Source organism: Rhipicephalus sanguineus, chromosome 8 (genome assembly GCF_013339695.2).
Source record: "Rhipicephalus sanguineus isolate Rsan-2018 chromosome 8, BIME_Rsan_1.4, whole genome shotgun sequence".
NCBI lineage: Eukaryota > Metazoa > Arthropoda > Arachnida > Ixodida > Ixodidae > Rhipicephalus > Rhipicephalus sanguineus.
In genome coordinates, this window is record NC_051183.1 from 27,921,272 (window position 1) to 27,944,277 (window position 23,006).

General features: G+C 48.2%; 1 protein-coding gene across 2 annotated transcripts in view; it reads right to left on the reverse strand.

Moving 5' to 3' along the window:
• The window catches only part of LOC119403096 (transcriptional enhancer factor TEF-1-like), a 217,445-nt gene that overhangs the window by 90,251 nt on the left and 104,188 nt on the right, over positions 1 to 23,006 (reverse strand). For both annotated transcript variants that reach the window (XM_049418800.1, XM_049418798.1), the window contains exon 3: positions 5,135 to 5,294. The gene's annotated coding sequence lies outside the window, so the exon portion shown is untranslated. The remainder of the gene's footprint in view (positions 1 to 5,134; positions 5,295 to 23,006) is intronic.

Below are 23,006 nucleotides of genomic sequence, written 5' to 3' on the forward strand. Positions count from 1 at the left end.
GCGACCGACTGATTCTGTGTGTGCAGTGTCATGTGCTATCTTTCTCTCTCTCTCTCTCTTTCCTCTCCATCTTTAATCTCCCCCACCCTGTCCCCATGTGTAGGGTAGCAAACCGGTTGTCCTATACTGATTAACCTCCCTGCCTTTCCTTCTCTATTATTTCTTCTCTCTCTCTTCTCTTTGCTCAACACGGACGTAACCGAAAACGAATTGGCACTACATTCTAGCCTGAGATTTCATTCTATTTATGCAAACACGGAGCACGAATGGCTTCAGAATAAATATCTATTTAATTACAAAGCAATTACGAATGGTTACTATAACACATAAATTAACGTATTACGACCTTATTTTTGTTGCAATAAAATATCGAGTGCCTTGAAATAACGTCGAATCGATTTGACGCATTTGCAGACAGTTCCTTCATAGGTGGCGTCTGAAAAGGTTAAGTTCGCAGGCCCAAAACGGAATCGGATCGTACAAGACAGTGTATATTTCAAATCATTGGGAGATGCCTCGCTCCAGAATCGGGAATTAAATAGGCTGATTATGACTACGACGATGAGGTGGAGATATTTTCTCGACTATAAAAAAAAAAGAAGAAAGTAAGATAATATCCAGAATCGACGCGGTTGAGAAAGAGTGCCTTCTGTCTCTTGCTCTTTGAAGGTCGTAGTTCGTGGAATACTCTTCCGAGGTCCCGCGTGGAAGCTTCCGTGTTCGGACCAACAACCAAGATTGCACAAACGGAACCTTCTCTCCACCTCTCTCATCGTCGCAAACCCCCTCCCCCGCTCCTCCTCTCCACTCGGGCTTCGCAGCTTCTCGCCACGAAAGCGTGCGTAGGTGAATAACGAAGAAGCTGCGGGACGTCCAACGTGGGAAGACGACCTTTTTGTCTGCGGTCTCTTATTTCGCCTTTTCAAGATACACCGGTCGCCGTAGAAAAAAAAAAAAAAAAGGCTGCATTTACCCGCAACGTGGTTGAAAACATTCGTCACACGCCCACTCACTCGGAAGATGGGACGCACTATGGAAGTGCAGTGCGAATGCTACGCCGTTATAGAAGTTCACGAACAGTATAAGGCTCCCGTTTCGTCAATTTTAAGCCTTACTGCAGGGGCAGGGTCATTCGCAAGACGAATAAGCGTTACGAAATTAAGGCTGATTATTTCGCACGACCACTATTGTGTCCAATCGTTTGACAGCGCGTGGCTTTGTCGTAGTTATTTTTACAGTGAGACTGAGTACAGTGAGTACCGTCGCCCTCCCAGTAGTAGTAGTAGTAGTAGTAGTAGTAGTAGTAGTGGCAGTAGGCGTCACGCAGGTCACGTGACCAGAGCTTCGAAGACGACCTTTTTGTCTACGGTATTTAGCCTTTTCAAGATACAGTGGTGGCTTTGATCAGAACAACAACAAAAAAAAATTCGGTAGTTACTCACAACGTGGTTGAAAAGATTCGTCGCGCGCCCACTCACTCGAAAAATCTGAGAGAGCGAGTAAGTGCAGCGCGAATGCTACGCCGTTATGAAAGTTCGCGATCAGTATGGCTCGCATTTCGTCAATTTTAAGCGTTAGTCTTGCTTCCGGGGCGAACCCTTCCGTGGGACGAATAAACGTTACGAAATTAAGGCAGTTTCTCTTGCACGCCCACTGTCGCGCCCACTCGTCTGACAGCGCGTGGTTTCGTCGTAGTGAGTTTTGTTTTCGGTTTCCCAATGTCACTGCACGTTATATATTAGGAACCCCAATTGGTCGAGATTATCCGAAGCCTTCCACTACAGCATCTCTGATTCCCAAATAGTTTTGCATTGTTGAACCCCACAAACCAATCAACCATCAATAATAATAATATTTATTATTATTATTATTATGATGTGAGATCAATGATCTAGGTGTTCTTTTTGATAGCACCTTACACTTTTCTGCTCACGCTAAGCGTGTTGCTTTGCGGGGTCTTCGCACCCTAGGCTGTGTTTGCAGAATGTCTAGAGAATTCCGTTCTCCTGTGCCCTTCCGAAAATTGTACACCGCGCTATGTCTTCCTCAACTAGAGTATGCATCTGTGATCTGGAATGGCATTCCTAATTCCAGCAGCAACGCCATTGAGCGAGTCCAGAAAAAATTCCTAAGCATTTACAACCATCGTTTCGCTAGAAATGACTCTGGATCTCGTTCTAACGCTGCTGGATTATTATCATTGCCATCACTTTGCTGCCGACGAAATCGCGCTGATCTGTTCTTTCTTTACAAGCTTGTGCATGGTATCATATCCTGCCCTGTACTGCTCAACTGTCTTGAATTTCCGAATTCCACGTAAGCTGACCAGAGAGAATAGACCTTTTCATGTAACCGCCTGCCTCTGTGAACATTCGACCATTGGCAGGATACACGTCTTTACAATGCTTACTTTTTGGAGCTCGATGTTTTTCACAGCTCCCAGTCGTTGTTCTGCTCGGAGCTTTGCACTGTACTTACATAGCCTTGTACACTGTTGATATTTTTTTTCTGCCTGCGCATAGTTGTATATGTGCAATTTTGTAACGTTTTTTATCCCTGATATTTTATTATGAATGTTTCCTTTGTTTTTTTTTGTTTTTTTTTTTTGTTTTGTTTGTGTGCGCCAGTACAAAGACCTTACGGTTGTTCCTGGGCACATTAAATAAACGTTGTATTGATTATTATTATTATTATTATTATTATTATTATTATTATTATTATTATTATTATTATTATTATTATTATTATTATTGGCGTTCTACGCCCAAACTCACGATATCATTATGAAAGACGCCGTAGTGGAGGGCTCCGGAAATTTCGACCCCCTGGGGTTTGGAGTAGTCGAAGGGAGACTGCTTGGGGTCTGTTGAGGTTAGGGTGCGGAGGAGGGTAAACCCTTCGCGCCAGGTAAAAGAATTTAGTGGTGGGAGACGCTTCTACGCAGTCCCGCTCCCAATGATCAGCTCACGGCGGTCCAGCGGGCCCGCGAGGTGGCCGGCAGGCTCGGCTTGCCGGTCCCTACGTGGGACTGAGCCGGGTGCGCGACCCAGTCGCGTTCTGCAGGACGCAATAAAGTTATTTTCCTTCCTTCCTTCCTTCCCCCTGGGGTTGTTTAACATGCGCTAAATCCAAGTACCTCATGTTTCGCCTCTATCGAAATTTTAACATGCGCTAAATCCAAGTACCTCATGTTTCGCCTCTATCGAAAATGCAGCCGGGGGATTCGATCCCGCAACTTTCTTGTCAGCAGTCGTTCACCATAACCACTAGACCGCCACGGCGGGTAAACCACTCATTACTGGCTATAAGCCCGAACAGGTATTGCATATTAGATATGTTTAGTATGAATTTTTCGCCCGCTCAATCGAATCGAACTGAAAACGACACAGTCGAAAGAGCTCACGTGCTGGTGCATTCAGTCCTGCCTGAAGCGCCATAGACGCAAGCCAGGACAACATACAAAAGGCTCTACGACGCGAAATAGAAAATACAGAGCCCCCCACCACAGGCTTTCTTCTTTTTTTTTTTTTTTAGAACACCACAGCTCTTCGCCACACGCGTCTGAACGCACCAATGCACTCGCTACGCAAACGCGACGCCGGCCCTTTTGAGAAAAGGCTTGTTGTTCCAGTCGACTAGTCGCATATGCATGCATACGCTCGGTCAAGTTTGTCCGCGCCGCCGATGGTTCCGCTTCAACTGCGCTAGCTGGCGGCTTATTGCCAATTTAAAGTATCGGGAAGAGAGAGAGAGGTACAGCTGAAAGAAATAAAAGAAAAACGCAGCCCCTTCACGGCGTCTTGCACAATGGCGCATGGGCACAGCGGGAAGTCCGTTCTTGCTTTGTTTTCAATTTTTTTTTCCCTACAGACCGCCCTGCCGGAACCCAGAAGGTCGATGCCACGGAAAAGAGTGAGGTCGTGGCTATGTCACGAAGAGGTATACGTCTTTAATCTGACTTTATCATATATATATATAAATTGTAACGGAGAGGAAGTACTCTGGCGCAGAGGCAGCATCATCGAGTGTGCAGCAGAGGCTCGAGCTAGCGAACTGCTCTCGGTGCATTGCGCGACCAGCGACCAGCTACACACTCAATAAATCGCCTTTATCATATATATATATATAATATATATATAATATATATATATATATATATATATATATATATTATATATATAGTGCGTTCAGTTTTTTGTGCCACTGTGACGTCATCACGCGAGAAAACCACAAAATCCCCCAACGTCAGAAGCCAGGCACAAGATTTCATTTCATTTTATTTACCCTCAAGACCTGGAGTATTACAGAGGGGAGTGGTAAACAATATATACAAAAGTAAAACAAAACAATATATACAAAAGATGTCCGTGAACCGAACGCGAAATCGTCTAAGCACGGCTAGCGAATTCGATATGGAAGTGATTAGACGATATGGGTACTTAGTATATAGCTACACATAGTATATAGCTTAGACAATAGACAGTTATAGCTTAGCGGGCTTAGCGGAATAACCGGGATCGATATGCGCATGCGCAGCCCACTAAACGACCCGTAGCGTTTACCGTACTCATGCTATTTTTTTTAGATTTAGCGTTACCGTGTTTGCGTGGTTAACGTATATATAGTATAAGTATAAAACATGGCGACGGTTTTGGACGTCCGCTTCGAACTAAATTTAGCGTTGATGTGGAGCGATTCACTTCTTTCGCAGCAAAGGACTGTGTAAAATAGCTTCGCTTGCCTTCAGCCAGATTCGACGACCAAATATTACCGATAACTTAGCGGAGTTTTTTTTTAGATCGCTTCCCACTTCGAACGTTTCTATATAGACCTAACAAGAAAATAGATCTAAACAAATCTGCAACACCTGAATTTTCGCTTTTGGTGCGCGGTTCATATTTATTTACTTTTATCATAGCTAAAAAAGTAGTAACATTGCAGCATACCGGGGTAGGGGTGAGCGTAATCCGCTAGCTGACGCCACCGTCACAGCCTGGGCACGTAAACGCTATCCCGCTATACTAAAACGCGCTGTCTGCAACGAACATTTGCGGCACGGTAACGCTGTTACGCTAACGCTAAACTTAAGTTGTCTAATATGGGTGCTTATAGTGTACAGCGAGCGAGTTCTCACCTGCAGGTCTACAGGAAAACCGTGGAAGCTGCCGTTTCCGCCGCCCAGACCTCGATGAGGCAGCAGCCGTAGTCCTCAGAGCAAAGGCATGGACGGCCAAGGAAGCTGCCAGATGCGCCCGTTGTCACAACACTGCCAGCGCTACTGGACGCTCGTGCGCCTGCGCACAACACGAGGCAAACACGACATATAGTACGTACCATGATGAGATAACAGCATCATGTATACCTCGTACCAATTTTAGCTCTTTTTTAGAACAGTTCCTGCATGTTATCGTGGTGATTATTTAAGCTTTTTCTTTATTCTGGGAGGTTCCCACGAATCCTTAATGGCTATGCTGACGCTCGTGCGTTTGCGCAGAACACAGGGCAAACACACGCACGACTATCGTATACATACCGTGATGATGTAACAACACGAGTACACTTTATACCAACTTTAGCGCTGTTGTAGTGCAGTTCATGCACGTCATCATGACTTACGGTTTTTCTTTTTTTTTATGCTGCAATGTCCCCACGAATCCTTAAGGTCTTAGCGCCGCGCCGGACACTCGTGCGCTCGCACAAGCGTGCCCGTTGCAGCGATATGACCTTCGTAGCCACCAACAACATTCCACAAATTCCGCCATATCATCAATTTCTATCTCAAACATCGAAAAAATATGGACGTTGCGCCTCAAGCGGATAGAAGCATCGTACTCACGCCAGAAAAGCATCAATGTCGCCGGCGACAGGAAGCAGGGAACAAAAGATGGACGCTGAACTATCGGTCCTCCAATCCTACAGAAGTCTCCGGAGAAACAAACTCTTCTTCAAGATGACGTTAGAAGCACCTGTCAAGCGGATGACACCCTCTAACCTATATAACGCATCTAACTTCACTCAATTTAACGTTCGCAACAAACCAGATGTCAAACGGTCCCCACACAATGCTCGCAATCCTGAGGTAACTCCCTGCAACGCAGTCCAGTCGCCGACTAAGTGAATGCGCGACTAACGCAAGAGACGCGAGCGCTCGGCTCTCGGAGAACGTCTGGAACGCTACTACGACGCCCGACCGTATCCCATTCACAGCGACGCGGCCGCCGGTGAGCGTACTACTAAGCAAAGAGTAATAAAATGAGGAACCAGTATAAGAAAGATGATACAAGCGAAAGGGAATCCGAAGGGGAGACGCCACCACCACCAATATCGCCTTCCCAACGGCATCAATGAACGCGTAGCTCTCCTTTCGTAGTAAAAAAAAAAAAAAAAAAAAAAATCGTAGTAGTATTTGTAAGAACGGCACATCGTACCCGCAGCAGCTGCTCCAGGGTTGCTCGAACACGACTACGCACCGTTTAGTGGAATGGGCGAATGAAGTTGGGCGAGAAGGGTATTTCCGTGCACCCAGCGCGATCTCCAAAAACACCCTTCCCGTTACTCCTCAACTTCCTGTGTTCCCAGGAGACTACCCCTTTTCTCACAGGCAGTCCGCTAGGTGGCGGCCTCGTCTCTAACCCAGCTCTTCCCTCTCTCCCCTCAGGATCGTGAAACCGGCTTCTAGCTTCAAACCTTCTGCCCGTTCTAAATTTTTTTTTTCGGCATATCGATGATGCACTTGCGATGTGGATGGCATTTAACAATGAAAGAAAGCATGTGTGCGTCTGGGTTGAGCGGCGGTGCAGGAAAGGGGGCAGAGGGGAGGGAAATGGGGGAACACCTTCCTTTAGCGTGTGACACAAAAACTCAACTAAGAAAATAATACGAAGTTCAGAAATGAAGACGCCGGAAGGAATCTGTTCGGCAGGTTGTCGAAAATCCCGTGCGCGTGCAACCTGGTGGCGAGTCCTTTCTTCTTCACTTCCGGTGCACCCCCTCCTCCACCCCGACCGGAAGTTGCGCCGGAAGTAGCCTTGAATCGGGACCTCCCCTCTTGATTTTCAAGGCCCGCAGTCTACACTTCGCAATGCAATGAAGAAAAAGCGGGAAAAAGGTGGAGACACGGTGCCCAAGATTTCTCTGCACCGAGTCGTCTATGAAGGGAAGAAGCAAAACACGAAGAAAGGCTACAGCGCAACAAGGTTAAGGCTGGGGTGACGTAGCTAAGCGCGAAGGTATGAGAAACATCGAAATGCTGGCGGTGGTACGGAAGGCCACGTGTGAGGCCGTGAAAAAAGAAAGAAAGAAACGCTCGACGAGGCTCAATGCGATTTCCCCATTGCGGGATGAGAAGTTAAAGGGTGAAAAAATCGCGCGCTTCGTTCTCGAGGGAAACATTGGGGGAAGGGCGGATAAGAGGGGGGGGGGGTCAGTTCCGAGGCTGGCTTGGGAGCCTCGACTTGGAAACACAGCTGCTCCCGAGGCCAATTTCCGGTTGAGTAAATGTTACGTGAACGCGACGACCCAGACGTTCACGCGGCGGTTTCTATTATATGAGTGCCGGTGCTTCGCATATGCCTGTCGATTTCCTCGGTTATGTGTAACTTCTAAACAACTTTATTAGTGGCACGAGCCAAGAGTGACACTGTAGTTCCTCTTCCAAGCACTTCCGGTAGAGCACTTCCTTCCGGTTTCACGAACATTCTGAAGACGTCAAGGGGGATAATTGACACCCACCCGTTTGTAGCATGAAGCCACGTTATCCCTGTCACAAACCGTCCGCCACCTTGCGGCATCCCGTAGAACTCACTTGCAGAACTCAAAATGTGTTTTGAAGAATAGAATAGAAATCGTAAAATTGTTCGCGAATGCGCGAACGCCAATTTTTATAGCGAGCGACTGGCGACAAATTTAGAGGGGCTAGCCATTTACAGTGCACACGCATTTATGTGAAACAAATTGCTCGGGACCACCAAAATGCATCGCTGTACGCGATAGTTCGTTGTACAGGCCACGCAATGCAACTCTCTCAATGTATCATGATCAAAAGGAGTCCTCCGTTATAAAGGCCATTTAGTTGTACAGGCATTCGACTATACAGCAAACCATAATACGCCCTTTCACGATCGTCTCTACGTATCTCTGAATATACATCGATAAACATCAAACAACGCCTTTGTGTTCCTGACAACTACGGCCATGTCTCAAGCCGTGCATTCGTATCGACTGCTGCTTTGCATTTCGGTATCACTCGTGAACGGTCTGGTGAATAAACATTGCACGAGGTTACACTTCGCGTGGCACGACGACAAGATACCGGTACTCATCCCTGCTGCGTCGTATGTTATGTAATCGACCGCTTCACAAAGGCTTCGCTTTGCAGTGATTCCGTAGCGTTCGCGTTGAATGTGTGCCATTTCTGCAGACAGTATCTACATGAGTTCTTCCACCCGTATTGTGTAACAGCGTATGACGAATATTTCTGACCGAATTCGACTACCGCGTTTAATCGCAGCAGTGATTAGCAGTGGCTAGTTGGCTAAATTATTGCAGATACAGTTTAAATGTTTTCCTAATGTCGTCATTATGGGTCATTCAGCTATTTGAACATCGTACCGTATGCATTCAATTGGACCGATTTGCATACCTTATTGAGGAGAAAGTCTTAAATGTGCCGCTGCTCTGCCCCTTGGCAGGCGAATGAAGTGATACAAAACGCCACTTGATCTAAGTCACCGATGACGTCATGCACAACGTCACAGTTCGTATAAATTTAGTGCCGTTATCATGAAGTCACACGATGAAGTCATCGCAAGGCATCGTTGCTTGGTCAAAGGTGCGCCGATCCCGGAAGCCGGGAGGACGTGGTCGTCCACGTAAGGTGCTGAAGACTTCAGCGGACGGGGTTGGCAAAGCAACACACTTAATTTAATGCGTGTCTCAGCACACTGAGGTTCGTTACGTCTTGAAAGAAGTCTGGTCTCGGATTGTGTAACTCAATGCATTACAAAGTGGGCAGCGGGCTTTCAGCTTCAAGTGTTAGTGTAACATGCAGCACAATTTTTTTAATTTTTTTTTTTTGCGTGCCTTGCTTGCAGCATTAAACGCAACATTCCTCTACAGGGCCCATTTACAAAGTACAGATATAAGCTCTGGCAGAAACGGGACGAAAGTGAAATGAACTTCGTTTCGATTGTAAGTCCATCGCTGTACACCGTGATACCTGCCCAACGCCAGTTCACTCACCGGGAACTGGCATTGTTTCGACGGTGACCGTGGAGCGAGTTTTCTGTTACAAAAGGCAGTCGCCGCCCGCATTCTGACACTGCGTGCCGAAGCCGCCCTTGTCCCCTTTATGTCACCCCCCCCCCCCCCCCCCCCCCCCCCGCAACACACCCCTCACACTGAACCCATTCATGAGACAGAAGCACCCTGCTTCCTATGCAATAGTGCGCGCCCCGCCACTCAACGCCTCCGGCAACAATGGGTCCCGACAGGCTGCTGAGAGCGGAACTGATGGCAGCAAAGAGATGGGAGGATGTGACTCCCGTTACAATAATAAAAAACAAAAAGCGAACTGTCACGCAAAGCGGCTGGCTTTCGGAAAAAAACGAAGGCGCTCCGGAGTGTTCCAATAAACGCCTTAAGTGACACAAAACGGCGATATGTTGATTTCGGTGGTTTAGAGGTAGTGTGACGATGGAGCGTTGTAGCTTGAGCGTAAACGCGTTAGCGGAATACTCGACTGCCGAAGATTCATGCTGAGTATTGTTTCTTTTATCACGGGCTTTTACGCGAATGATTTCTCTTTTTTGTATGTCGTGAAGTCTCGTACCTTTCTTTTCTGTTTACATCCATTGTCACGTATATACATAATCTAGTATTAGAACCACGTTCTCTTGCATTCTCTCAGGGTAAATACACCTCAGTACTACTTCAATAAGGTCTTTTAGCGGTGCCAGTTTACGGTAGGTACGAAAATGCTGTACTGCAGTGGTCGGCACGTCACAATTTGAATATGTAAGATCACCTCAACTCTCATCATCATCGTCTATTTGAGTCATCTCATCATGCTACCGTTCTAATCTAGTAAATGGAGAAGTTAAAAGCGCTTTTTGACCGTGCCTGCTACAACACTCTAATAGAGCGTTTCGGCAACGCCGGTTTACCGAACGGTAAGTAACGAAATACCGCACCATAGTAATTGACACGTAGATTGCTAGCCTTGCTAGCCGCGCGAGTTTCTGATCGTTTACGGTAACTTGACGAGATTATCAATCGGGTTAACAGAGGTCTTGCAGACTGAAAAACTTACGTGCCGACCACGACGGTACGATGCTTCCGTACTTACCGAACGGTAAACCGGCGATGCTGTAAAAAATATGCGTCTCGCGCCTACAATAGCGTATAGTTCGAAGTTTCCAAGTAAAAGCCTGTGCCGCTACATCACGTGTTCTTTATAACCAGAAAGGCCGCATCAGATATCGTGGACAGTTCGCCGAATAATGTAGCTCCGCCATCTGGGTTGCCCCGCAACGTAACACAAAACTACGCACGGGAAGGGGAGAGTTGGGGGGGGGGGGGGGGCAGCAGCTACTTTAAGAGCACCGCGGTCCCATAGTGATACGCTGTTCCCCTTCCCCTTTCCAGCATGACACGAACTCCCCACCCACAATCACCATTCCGAAAGTCCTCCCTTTCACTGGGGCGCCATTGTGCCACAAGACTGACTGACTCCGATGCCCCAAGCAAAGTTTCATAAAGGGGGGGGGGGGGGTGTCACAGAATGGAGGGGTTGGGTCCGCGGCAGAAGATTGTACGCACTGTGACGCTCCTCCCTCCGCCTGCTCTCATTGTCACAGATCAGAATGGCCACGTTTGGGGGTGCGGGGGTTGACATGAACTTGTCCCCATTTTGAACAGAGCTTTGCTCTCTATTTTCAGCACGCACCACCTTCTCGCCCTCTTTCTGAACGTGTATGAATGTCGCGCTCACATAAGCCCCAGGACATACACACCAATATTGCCTCCCTCGCCCGCCAGGTGGCGGGACTTGACATCCCGCACGGGGCGGCCCGTTCGCGACATTCGACTGGATGCACGGCTTTCGTTACTCCGGCTGCAGAACAGCGTGGTGAGGCGGAGAGATAAGGTGACGATAAAAATAGAAGACAGAAACGAAACGAAAGCGTCGGGGAGAGGAGGCGAGGAATGTCTAGATGAGGGAGGGGGAAAATTCCCTAAAGTAAACATCGTCGATCAAGCCACGCGTGTTTCCGCTTCGCGCGGCTTACGTTACCAGCCTGAGCCCCGTTCAACCCCTGTATTCCTTTTAAAACGCGACACTAGGCGCGCATTTTCTTTTTGTTTTTTGTTTTTTTTTGAGAAAGAAAGGCCCTTGCTGTGCAACCGTACGCCATGCATGCGCAAGCGATCCGGCCAGTGAGGAGGGGTTGGCATTCTAACGGTTTCGGGGGAGGGAGGGTTGATTTGAGCCGCCAGCGCTGAACAACAGCGGCGTCCCCTCGCAATGTACGTGAAAAACAGCTGCTTCGCATTCCACGTGCTATGACTCCCGCTGGCTTACTGCTAGTGCGCGCTTTATTTTTTTTATGACGTCACACATTCAGGTAGGGGAGAATCAACGGTGAGTACATCCCGAACAGCTGCTTGATGGGAGCAGGCGGCGCGTTGCGTGGGGCAGCGTAGATGCTTACGCTACGGGGGACTCGGAAGTCGAGGAACATGGCTGCTACACTAAATAGTAATATCTGGGGTTCTACGTGCCAAAACCACGATATGGTTATGAGGCACGCACGTAGTGAAGAGCTCCGGAAATATCGACCGTCAGTTTTTCTGTATCGTGCGCCGACATCGCACAGTACACGGGCCTCTTGCATTTCGGCTCTATCCGAAATGCGACAGCCGTGGCCGGGGTTGAAACCGCGACCTTCGGGTCAGCAGCCAAGCGCCGTAACCACTGTACCACCGTGGCGGGCTAGCTGATATACTAAAGGCGCCTTGTTGTTCCAGTGTGTCGGTGCACTGCGGGCACGGTGTGGTTGAAGCTTAATGTCAATTCTGAGTGTACATAGTGCCTTTGCGAATAGCTCAGCTTGAGCCGAAAAAGGAAACGATGGGCACAGGCAGCACTTTTGGGAGAGACGTGGAGATCAGAGTTTTGTTTCTGGTGTCACCCACGCTGAAAGTTAGCCCTGATTCACACACAGAATTCCTGGAATGACGGACAGTGCTGCGTGCGATCTTCTCGGAAGCGAAAGGAAAGAGCGAGCATTTCTTCTGCTGATGTCCCCTGTTTGAATAACGAGACAAATTGTTTCCAACTGGTAGATCCGCCGCCTTCTCTGTAGGCACTACTTGAATCCCGTCCCCATCGTTCCGGCTCCCAATGCAGTGAATTTGAGAACGGCTTTGCCTGAATGGAGTGATGCCGTCCGCTCGCGCGAATACGAGGCATTCTCTGCTTGACACCCCTTCACTCATGTCTCTATTTCCTTTAACATTCACCCTAAGTGGGGTACACAACCACACGCTCTTCTTGTAAAGCTGCCTTCCTGCCAAATTGATTATTGTTTTGTTCGAAAGAACTGGAAGTTGGGTTAAGTGACACTTGTACTTCTACATGAAAAACAAATTGCGGGGTACCCAGGACGAATCCCTTCTTTGGAGCACCATGAAAAGGAACATCCAGGAAGTTATTATACAAGAGATGCGCTGAGCGTGATGTCCATCTGATCAGTGAAAGTGCGGTGATGCAGCAGCGTTAGAAGCAAAGCGCACAGGACGTGACACGTACCGCAGATGCGAAACATTGTACACGAGCAAGGAAGTCGCAATGCAATGACAACGCCAGATGTTCATCGTGTTATCCAAAGACTGGATGGTTAATGCGTATCTTTTTTTTTTACTTGCAACATAGAAGTCCTTCACAATTTGAAACACTTGACAGATATATGATTAAGCCAATAATGTAGGCAGCCTGACATGAGAAGCGGTAATGAGGAAGCCTACACTGACGCAACAGCATCATCAAGAACAAAAATTAAAATAAAATATATATCCGCAGCACTATATACGTACAAAACATAGCCTGCGATCATGAAGGCTGCACATATCCAGCGGCAAAGGGAAAAAAATTAGATATTACATAATTTTTTTGTAGTAATGATATGCATAGAGGAGCAGGGATGACTTCAGCAAAACTCTCTTTCATCAGACTAAGCGACAACACCGCAGCAACGATAACTTTGTATGAGCAACCTGCTAGAATGATTGGTATACTCAAAGAAGAAATTAGACTACCAATTATTTTCGTTTTTTACCCGATTTCACCAGTACTAAAGAGCTGTAAAGTTTTCGTGGATTCTTCGACCGAAACGAGGAGAACGTCACCAGTGCGCATGCGCAGTTTCCAGCGTCCCATATAAAGCCAGATTCCCTCGATCGGACAGTTCAACGCGAGCTCCGAATTCCCGCAATACCTCGACGAGATTCCCTAGACAAAAATGTAGTCACGCACTCGTGCCATCCCATTAGCAGAATTCCGGGAACTCGCCACATAGGGAGGCCGACCTTGAACCTACATCGACGACCCAGTTATCCGAGACCACAGAAAGACACCATGATAGCGCTCGCGACACACACGCACACACACAAACGCGAACGGGAGCAGCAGAGGTCTTAGCGCTGGGAAAGACCAACGCAATGCCCGTGGCGGAGAGGGTGGGAGTGATGTCAGCAACGACGATAACAAGAACGCGGCCTCTGCACAACAACAGGTCGTCCGCCAGCTGCCCTCCGAACGACCACAAACATCGCCAATGTAAGGAATGAAATACATACCAAGCAGTAGCGCATACGACGAACCACAAAAGCCGTGGGCTTTCGAGGAAAGGCCCCACTCCCAGGAAGAGGGCACGCACGCACGGAATCGCGACCCGACCCCTACGCACAACGATGCACACAGGACACAGACAAGCCAGCCGCCGCCATATGGCACGCCAGCCGTCCCAAACTGCCCAAACGCGCGCGCAAGCGCGCGTCTCAACCCGCTTTCCCATTCACGGTCACTGCGGGGGGAAAACAGGGAGAGAGGGAAAAGAGCGCGCCGGCGCAAAATCGCGGGGAACGCCAAAAACGCGGATTCCGAGCGTCCAAAAATTCGGATATCGCGAGCAGCGCCCCCCCCCCCCCCCTTTTTTTTTCTCTGGGTAGAAAGGAAAGCTGAGATGGGAAAGAAGGATACCGCATTCACCAGATTCAAGGTGTAGAGGAGAGAGTGAAAGAGGGTGGAGCAGGGGAGAGTAATGCGAAAGCAGCTACGTCGGCGAAACGATCAGCGCTGGTGGAGAGTGGAGGGCAGGAATGAATAGCGAAGGAATGGAAAGGGAAATAATGGGAGTGGGGAAATGGGGGACGGCATTCAGAGTTGGGCGGAAGCACTGCAACGGTTTTAGGGGAGAGGAGAACCGCGGTACACTGTCGTGAGTTCGGGGTTGCGGCCAGTGTAAAACTGTGGCGCCCGGCCGACTTGCTGGGGCGGCACAGAATCCGGGCGTTCCGAAAACCACCTGGCGTTCCCGAAATCGGTGAAAGGAAATGCGTCCGCGTCTAAAGAAAAAAAAAAAATCAGGAAAAAAAAAATCGGGGGACACGAAAGAAATAAAGGAGGTGAGGGTTACGGGGGGGACTGAAGCACGGCTTTTCTCCCCCCCCCTCCCCCCCCAATTCCCCCCGTCAAAGAGGTGCGGCTTCGTACAGAGGGGCGCTCGCTCACTCAGTGCATAGTACACACCCGTACAGCGGCGGCCGAGAGCAGTCGTGATCGGCTCCGAAAACAGCGAGGAAAAAGCGCCCTTACAGCCTGCCGGATTGTCGTATATGTGCCAGAAAGCCGGCGCACAGACCTACGGTCTTTTCCCGCAGCTCTTTGTAGTAAAGAGACGTGGAGAACGATTTCTCGCCGGTGACCCCGGTTTCTGTACTTCTACCACTTTTGGATTTATTTGTTTCTTTATAGCGATAACATAGAGCCCAATTCGCCCTTCAGTAAGTGCAGCGTTCGCAGTCCTCCCGGCCGTGACTGGGGCCCATTTCCGGCCACCTCTCTTGGACTTCCTAAGTTCCGGGAAGAATAGGAGCCTACTTCCACCTGTCCATTGCTATTCTTTTTTTTTTTTCCTTCGATTCGTTCTGTGCCGACGGTGACCTTCACAGCTTGTTCATTGTGTTCCGGAAGAATGCGCGCTTGGCTTTGACCTGCGGACCCTGCAGTGTACGCATTTTTGATGCGTGGTGTTTCAGTAGTAGGTTTGGGTTCAACCAAAGACAAAAAAAAAAAAAGTAGGTGTAAAGCGAGAGAGGTGAAATCAATTGGGACCTGGAATCAATCATATTAAAGAGCATTTACCGAAAGCCGATACCCAAAATTTAATCTTGCAAGAAATTAATATGAGAAATGCTTAGAACTTTCTAAATATGTGAAGGCCAAAGCCTACTTGGACCCATAGCGACGTGGAATGAAGCTCTGATAAGATGCATGCTTGGCAGAGTCAACGTAGCGGGCCCCGTGAAGTGCACGCCTCCCACCCTTCTTCACGGCCTTATATGTGCTGCTGCCCGCACGAACGGCACAAAGACGAAGTGGACGAAGTAGAAGCCTAGCTCACGCGCTCACTAGCCTTTTTTTTATTTTTTTACTAACGCGACGCTGTACAGACGATGTACACGAGCAGATCGAACGCTCGCTTTTCTTGTACCACATTTTCCGTACTCGACACAACCTTGAAACATGTACGTTTAAGGCTAAAGCCTTAAAACTTCCATCGGGAAGCCGCTAACTGCGGACGTTAATTGTCTGAAAGCGCTGATCGTCTAAAACCAGGGCTAGTGTTGGCTACAGTTGGTTTTGTGTTGCTAGTACATGAAATTCCTCAAGGGGAACTGTCCTGCATGATTCGCATACAGAACCCCAGTTCCCCTTGAGGAATTTCGCGGAACCTTTTTTTTTTTCGTTTGCTTGAAGAAATTTATAATGAAATTAGAATCTTTCCTCTTCACGAATTTTTATAATTGTACGACGAAATCTTTGTTTCCAAGATGACACGTTACTCCTACTGCACGGAGAATTTCTCTCTAGGTACACCTGCACGGCGTATAGTGCTGGAATAGGATGAAATATTGTTTTTTTTTTTTTTTACGAGTTGCGGCGTTCGCACGCTTATTTTGGTAGCTAGCTTGGATAAACGAATCGACCACAACTCAAACAACAGAGTCGTCAGAGGCAGCGCGCGATATTGACCTCGAATTCGGAATAATGTTCGCCGCTACGAAGCATATCCGGGAGTTCGGTGCCAGAGGCCGGCATTTAAAAGCGACAGTCACAATGGCTTCGCGCCAACGAATGGGTCGGAAGACAAAGATGGCTGACTTCGGTATCAACGCCGGGACTTGGCAACCCCCTCGTGTCTCGTGTTGAGCCGCCAGATGCTGGGTTGCAAGCAGAGCGTCCGAGCCGCAAGGTCCACTCAAGCTCTCAAAGACTAATACCCCTGTCACACGGCACGTGTAATGACATTCGCAGTAAATTACATTCATACTGAATGTCACTGCGGTCTTGCGTTCCGCTATACGCAAGGCGCTTTGAGTAGAGCGGAATAGTGGACAAGCTAAATACCTCTGCTCAATCCGCCAAGGTGGTCTAGTGTTTACGATGCTCGCCGGCTGACCCGAAGGTCGCGGGATCGAATCCCGGCCGCGGCGGCCGCATTTCGATGGAGGCGAAATACTAGAGGCCTGTGTACTTAGATTTAGGTGCACGTTAAAGAACCCCAGGTGGTCGAAATTTCCGGAGCCCTCCGCTACGGCGTCCCTCATAATCATATCGTGGTTTTAGGACGTTAAACCCCAACAATTACAAAAACCTCTATTGCGTTAAGAAATTCCCGGAGTGGCTCGTTAATGAGCCAGGACTACGTGCTGCCGAAGTTTAGAGTCCATGTATGTTCCAACAACGGCATTTGCATTATCACAATGGAAAGAGTGCGAGTCTAAGCAATCGAAAAACGCCGCACGCTGGTGCAGTCGCTGTTCTGGCACGTCCGACAGGGCAGTGTGCTCTTCTCGCGACGCCGTACACGTGCCTGACACTGGTGCATTCTTCTTTTGAAAAGCCTGCACGGAAAGGGAGGTATATACGAACGCGGCACCGATTGCGTCACCGTCAACGCCGACACACAAAAGCGCCAAGCTGGTTCGATGAAGCCTGTTTGCTCAATGGGCGTGCGGCGCTCGCCGCTCGATATCCGTGGGCCCCGTCAACGGTGCCCGGAAATTACCCGGCCGTTCAGCCAATGGAGACGGCAACGTGTCCGCAGGGATGTTAGAAATATATATCGACGGTGACAACGGCCTGGACTTGTAATGGACTGTTTTGGAGCTCCGCTTTTGTCTCCCACGCGGTGATCAATCCATTGCGAAACTGTCAGTTCAATTCGCTCATCTAATTTATATACTAATAAATTTTTAAGTCGAAAGCCTTTAGATGCCGCGTCGAACGCGAAAATTGACCGTCGGGGTCAACACAAGTGATGGAAAAAATCAGCATTCCGTGATGACGTCGCCATATGACATCATCATGACGTCACAGATAGCCACAATTTGTGACGTCACCATCACGTCATATGGTGGCGTCATCATACGATATCGCCGCTTGGTGAAAGGTGAGCCGATCACGGAGGCAGTGCAAAACCAGGTGAGGTTTAGAAAGCTTGCAATGTCTCAGATTCTGGAGGCCGTGCAGAATCACGTTACGTGCAGAAAGCTCTCGGAAGGGGGCGGGGGGATCAATACATCGACTGAGCAGAAAAAGAAGAAAAGAGCTTTCGCCTTTCACCCACCTTAGGCGAATGCATAAGAAACCCTGTTAATTTTTTCTTTCGTTTCCTTTTTTTGTGTACATTCTAAGGCCGCGGACAGCGCTGACTGTGTCGTTCGGCTGCTGATCACGAAGTCATTAGTTCACCTCGACGAATACACGGTCTCATTTACATTGGAACGCTGAAATACATTTTATCTATCTATCTATCTATCTATCTATCTATCTATCTATCTATCTATCTATCTATCTATCTATCTATCTATCTATCTATCTATCTATCTATCTATCTATCTATCTATCTACCTATCTATCTATCTATCTATCCATCTATCCATCCATCTATCTATCTATCTATCTATCTATCTATCTATCTATCTATCTATCTATCTATCTCGACTTCAAACAGATAATGTCGCTGCAGCCAACGTCCCTTAATAAACGAGTCCTGGCGCGATTTTAGGACATCGCAAAAGGGACATTTTACGTTTCCTTGGTAAGCACTGCACTGTCAACATTCTCCACACGTCGCAGTCAGACAGCAGGTATTGAATATTTTACTTTGATCTTAAAGTTTTCGCTACTTAGCATCTGCAAGCCAGCCCCACCGAAGTGGACATTATCCTGGCGACGAGCCAACACAGTTCCACTGAGTTTGCGAATTCTGTGTCCTGCATGCAGCCTATACGGCAGAAATCACTGTCGGGGTCGCTGGACGTCAGTTCCCTACTCGTTGATTACGTGCGACCCGAGCAGGTGACACATCTGTCGCTAGTACGTCGCGAGTTGCTGTCTCCCCGTGACGTCACACTGCAATGACACGTCACTGCGAAGCCGCCCCCTCAACATCGAAACCGAAAGTGTTTTTTCTGTGTGTGTGTGTGTGGTAGCGGTATTAAAAATATATTCGATGCATTCTCAGGCACCACAATACTCCGTTTAGGGTTCTCGACGCCAGTGTTTTTGTTTAGCGCGACTATCCGAGAATATTTAGCATTCGTGTCGGTGCTCCTTTTAACCCAAGAATACAAACAAAAGAAACAGCCGCCATGTATAACGCTGTCGTTGCTTCATGACTAACTGATAAGGAAACAACAAAGAAAAATCCCGTTTACTGAATCAGAACAGTTTTACTAATTTGCGTTGTGAGAATCAGGCTATGTTTGAGTGGCAGGTTTTCAGGCAGCAATGTGAGCATGAAATATCAAGCCAGGCCTTCGATGGCTAATTTTCATCCCACGCAATATCAGGCATACGGTGGTCAAATCAACAGTGTCCTTCAAAATCCATTCCATTAGCCTTTTAAAAAGGTTCTTTAATTTTGGCTGTCATTAAATGTCAACGTACCGAATCCACCTGCAGACTAATTCACATGAACTAAAAAAAAATATCCAAGAAAAAAATTCGGGTGGACGGCTTAAGAGAATTAAAGAAGACTGGAACGCCTCCGCATGGCTCTGATTAAATTTTTCTTTTGCTGATATCGCTTCCTGCGACGCCCAACTTCACAGACCTCCCACATGCTTGAAGTTATATTTGTATACCGTGCCGACTTCAAATTCTACGCTCTGTGTTTTTATGTTTTTCTTACCGGCTTGACTGTTTTTTTTTTCTTCTTTTCGTGGTAAAACCTTTATTTTTGTTTTGTTTTTTAAAAGTCATAGAGGCGTATGTATACACACACACTGCAGGTGATGGCGTTGACCTTTAAAATCGGCGGGGGGTTAGGGGGGGTGTGGGTGTTACCACGGAGGCGCCGACGCTGTGGAGTGTATGTACAGCCGCGGCCGCAGGCGCCTACGCGCAATAGCGCGAGAGGATTTCGCGTCCGCAAGGTCCTCACCGTGTGTATCGCATAAGCTCGCGTATAGCCTAGCGAGGTAGTCGCCATACTCCCTACTTTCGCAATAATAATAATAATAATAATAATAATAATAATAATAATAATAATAATAATAATAATAATAATAATAATAATAAGACAAGATCACGCGGTTCCTGATGCATTTGCCTAAGACGACTCGAAGGCGAAAGCCTTAAGGCTTGAACACACGTACGCGTTGACGCGCTGCAACGCGTTCGGATGCTCTACCAAATGCGAAAATTGACCGGCGGCGTCGGCGTCCCACGTCGGCGGCGTCAACACGAGCGATGCAAAAAAAAAAAGGATCATCACATTGTGACGCCATCACATGGCATCGTCGCTTGGTCAAAGGTGGGCCAACCATGGAGGCAGTGCAAAACCACGTTAGGTGCATAAGGCTTTTGGGGTGCGGTGGGCAGGATCAATACATCGGCTGAGAAGGAAAGGGAGGTGGCTTTTGCCTTCGAGTCATCTTGGGCAAATGCAGTTAGTTTGTTCTTCTCACTCGATTGTGTTCATAAATACCCCCCTTCGCCCCCCCCCCTCCCTCCTCGAAAGCTTTCTGCATTTTAAAAGGACTTGTTGTTGGGCTAGTTGGTCACTTGTCATTTTGAAGAAAATCTGCGCAACTTGGCATTCACTCGAAACACGCTCACATTCACGCACGCATCCACTCAGTAAAACACCCCGCACACGGCGCTCACTACCAACTGTTTATTGTGCGTGACCGATCATCCTATATATCTACAGTACGATGCGCAAGAGCAATGGACAACAACGATGCGCATGTGCAATGATCTACGAAGTGAAGCGAGATCCAGCAACACCTAAGAAAACAACAAAGAAAACAGTAAAAAGAAAAAGTAAGCAGAGTCTGCATTTAACGTGTTTTGCACTGCCTCCGGAATCGGCCTGTACCATTGACCAGTCGATGATGCCATGAGATGACGTCGGAAATTCCGGTGACCTGGGGCGTCACGATGACGTCGTATAGTGCCGTCATCACATGATGATAACTTTTTTTTTCATCATTCGTGCTGACGCCGACGGTCCCTTATCGCGTTTGATGAGGCATCTAAGGCTTTCGTCTTAACAAAAACACTTCGGTATCGGCGCACGCGTGTGTCACCCTCGGTCGCTCCCCCGCTTAATTCCCGCAGTGCCCTTCGAATTGACACATGAACAGCAATGCTGCCATTTCAAGAGTGCGGCTAATAGGCGAGCCGCTGCGGTAGGGAGACGCGCGCGCAACGCCCAACACGATGAGAGGCGATGGTGTCTGCGCCGGCGGTGCCCATGAATAAAAAGGTCAGGCGTGCAGCGCCTTAGTGGGGAGAGAAGGACGCACTGCTGGGCGAGGAAGGCAACAGGGGTAAAGGAGAGGGAGGGTTCGTCCTCCGCTTCTTGATTACGAAGGCATAAAAATGAAGCGGCGCATGAGTCATGGGCGCCGTACGCAGATTTTGATTGATTACGTGTGACGTACCAAAGGTCAGTTGAGAAGCAAAATGAATTGCGCAACTGCAGCGATGGAGCTATAGATAGATGTAATGTAATAGAAGTACGTTTTTTTTTTTTTTTTAACTGCATGTTGTTTAGGAGATGTTAGCGCTTTCATATAGCGCCGGCTGCTCCTTTTCACCGATAGTGGGATACGTTACGTGAAAATCACAGCAATGAATAAAAATTACATAAATGAGCGCATGGGGACAGTTCATGTAGGAATTATGTTACATTACTGCGAGAGACGCCCCAATGGAGAGCTCCGCAAACTACGACCAGTCTGGGGTGTATTTAGCGGGGGCCTAAATCTAAGCACACGGGCCTCTAGCATTTTGCCTCCATTGAAATGCAGCAGCCGCGGCCGGGATTCGATCCCGCGACCTTCGGGTCAGCAGCCGAGCTTCATCCGCCATTAGACCAACGCATGGGGCAGTAAGGGGGTTAAGGTCATAGGGACATTAAAGAAAAATGAAAACAAAAGAACGAATTGGCAGGCTACTCAATCATGATATTGAGATTGTGTGGAGACAATGGTGCGTGCTATCAATAAAATCAATCAATCAATCAATCAATCAATCATAGCTTATTTCACCAGAGAAATAGATAGCATTCGGGGCTAATAGCTGCTCTAGGCAGCCTGACTGTGTCCCTACTCGCCTCGGTGGTACAGTTGTTACGGCGCTCGTCTGCTGACCCAAAGGTCCCGCGTTCTATCCCGGCCTCGGCGGTCGCATTTCGGTGGATGCGAAATGCTGGATGCCGGCCTACTGTGCGATGTCAGTGCACGCTAAAGAACACCAGATGGTCCGAAATTTCCGGAGCCCTCCGTTACGGCGTCATATCGTGGTTTTGGGACCGTTAAACCCCAACATTTATTATTATTACAAATTGTAAGGCGGTGGTATGATGTCATGCTTCTGCCCATGTCACGTGACCCCCACTTGTTTAGCTGCAAATATACACTCCCGTGTCAAGGAAAGGGCAAAAACATTATCTTAAAAGAAGAGGCCGGTTCGACAAGTGGGTTGCTTGTGAATTCTGCGCGCGATCTTTCTGATCTGGCCGCACGAAGACTATTTTCGCAACGGATTTTCTATAACGCCCAGCGCCTCGACAGAAGAGAGTCACTATAAAAGGAAAAATCACGTAGGCAAGGTTGCGGGAAAAGCAAACACTGCCCAAGGCGATTCCGACGCGCACGATCTAATCAGCGCAATCTGTGTTCCCGTTGCCACCGAAAGGCAATGATTAAGGGCAACTGAAACACAAGCACGCGCGCCGCTCACACATACAGACGGCACATACACATACACGCGCACATATACAAGCACACGAACAAAACACAGGTCAAAAGAAAAGTCATAGTAACCGGATCCAGTTTTACACATGAAGCAGCGACGCAATATCACTCGCGAGGCCATGAGCTGCTAATTTCTTTTTCTTTTTTGTCATCCTACAAGCAAGCAGTCAGACGGGCGAAACCTATTTCGAGTTGCGCTGACGGTCGGCGAAGACGCACGGCGAAACGAGACCAGCGTTAGCAGCTTTAAACGACTGCGCGTAGCGAAAAACAGCGCCCCGGGTACCGAACCATGGCCCCTTCTCCGCGTGTCTTACAGACGGACAGACATCAGGCACACGGCACGCTTCAAACAAGGCTAAACAGAAATAGCTGGAAGGACTGAGCGACGTTCTAGGTGCTTGTGCACGCGAAGACCTTCGAGCGTCTTTTGAAACGAGCCCGCGGAA